The sequence below is a fragment of the Palaemon carinicauda genome, chromosome 34 (assembly GCF_036898095.1).
Source record: "Palaemon carinicauda isolate YSFRI2023 chromosome 34, ASM3689809v2, whole genome shotgun sequence".
Lineage (NCBI taxonomy): Eukaryota > Metazoa > Arthropoda > Malacostraca > Decapoda > Palaemonidae > Palaemon > Palaemon carinicauda.
Window position 1 is genome coordinate 31,816,259 of NC_090758.1, and position 2,500 is coordinate 31,818,758.

Sequence of the window (2,500 nt, forward strand, 5' to 3'; positions counted from 1 at the left end):
ATAGAAAGAGAGAGAGAGAGAGAAATATTAGCTTTAAAATCTAAACTATTAGGACCTTATCTACTAGAGAGAGAGAGAGAGAGAGAGAGAGGAGAGAGAGAGAGAGAGAGAGAGAGAGCTAATATTAGCTTTAATATCTAAAATAATAGGACCTTATGTATTAGAGAGAGAGAGAGAGAGAGAGAGAGAGGAGAGAGAGAGGAGAGAGAGAGCGCTATGTCTTATTAATTATTACTAGCAGTGGACCAAACGCATACTCAGACAGACAGACAGAGAAATAGGTAAGCATCACTTCCAATAGACAAACAATGATATGACCCAAATATGATTAACTGATTTGAAAACCATTGACTGAAAAACCTCAATCTGTATCATTCTTTAGGACTCGTCATTTTATGAATAAATTTTGCATATATTGATAAATGAATTTCGTTGGAATAATATTTGCAAATGAGCAATGATAAATTTGGTCCACTTTGATAAGTTTCATAATTTTCAGATATGTAAATGGTTCAAGGGTTTTCAGTGAACGATTTTGTTAAATGGAAACATAAACAATATAATTGTTTTATTTAATGATAATTTTTGTATGTTCATGTGAGTGTGTGTTTGCGAGGTATGTGGTAATAATAATAATAATAATAATAATAATAATAATAATAATAATAATAATAATATTAATATTTTGATTATTATCATTATGATTATTATCATTATAATTATTTTCATTATTATTATTATTATTATCATTATTATTATTATTATTATTATTATTATTATTATTATTATTATTATTATTATTATTATTACTGTTGTTCCAGTTGGTGTTGTTAGTGTTGTTGTTTTTTATTGTTGTTGTTGTAATAAATAAATTTTAATAAAACAGACTAAAATCAACAACAAAATTGTGGTAAACGAAAAGAGAAAAAATACTTGAGAGAGAGAGAGAGAGAGAGAGAGAGAGAGAGAGAGGAGAGAGAGAAGAGAGAGGAGAGAGAGTATATTTTCAAATTTAAATAAGGAGGATTTCAAAACAAACATAAATATAAAAAGATAATAATGTCTGTTCAATATTTAATTTAAATATGAATTTAAAATGAAGTTTAAAGGGTTTCATTTCAACTACTATGGTAAGAAATTTTATCACCATTTATAATGGCTCTTGTAAAATATCTTCTTTATAAACAAACTTTTTCATTTTATTAAACTGCGTGGGTCATGAAGTAGGGTTACAGTTACAGAAATAGGGTTACAATTACTGAAATTAGGGTTACAGTTAACAAGAGTAGAGTTCCATTTAATTCATGTTCTTTTTCCACCCTCCACGATACCGTTAATAGATATGAATTCATATGGAAAACTCGAGAGATTAAAATGCTCAATGTAATATATCTAAAGTATGGAAAATAAATGCCTAGATGTCTACTAAAATACGAGATTATCTAAAGTCTTTGCTGTAACCCCTACTTTTGGCACAACTTGTACTAATTTTTTCTCAGCTCTACTTACATATAAGTATGAAAATATAGGACATATTATTCCGATCTTGTGATCACCATGTTTTCAGAGTAAATTTTTTTTCGGCATTATTTCCTCCGTAAATAATCTTAAAACTTAAATTCATATTTTTGAAGCATTGGAATATTTAATGCATTTTTCGTCTGGCCGTTTTGCTGTCAATGGCAGATCATAAAGGATGATTAAGTATTTTTGAAAGAACTATCCTTTCTAACAATAACATCAATATTATAAAATGATATATAAACACTATTTATTCTATTCTTTTTTACACTGATATTGCACCTTTTGTGAGAAAGACAATTTGTTAAATATAGATTTATGAAGAGAGAGAGAGAGAGAGAGAGAGAGAGAGAGGAGAGGAGAGAGGAGAGAGAGAGAGAGAATGTCAAATGCATCGCCATAATATTCTCCAAGCAATTTAGGATTTTTTTGTGAATTATGCATAAATTCTGGAAAATGAGACGGACCTGATTATTTTCTCAAAACATCTATTAATTTTCAAATGACAAGGAAACATAAGTTAATTCATTCTAATATTCTTATTGTCAATTAAAATACTTTTGTTTCATATATCCAATTCCTCTCCTGTTATTTCTTTATCGTTATAAGTTATGTTGAAGAATCATAAAAAATAATATATTCAATCTATCAAATTTCTGTCATCTGATTTGTTTCAAATCTTTATCAGATATGTTGAAGATCATAGGAAATAATATGTAAAAAGTGTAATCATAGCAATGTTGAATGATTGTAAAGTAAAAACATCAATTGTGCATCATTAATTTCCATTAAATACTTACAGGCAACTCAAGACTTATAATGGCCCCGGATGAACTGGAAGACGAACAGACGATGATTCTCGGTCGACAATTTCAGAGGAAAGTTGTTATTCTGACAGACCAAGAGATGCCTGCCAGATGTACAACAGAGGTAATATACGTACGTGAACCATTTGCATTTCGTTGGATGGTGTTATAAC

General features: G+C 28.8%; 1 protein-coding gene across 1 annotated transcript in view; it reads right to left on the reverse strand.

Moving 5' to 3' along the window:
- LOC137626797 (uncharacterized) overlaps positions 1 to 2,500 on the reverse strand; it is a 783,811-nt gene that overhangs the window by 132,687 nt on the left and 648,624 nt on the right. The window lies entirely within an intron of this gene.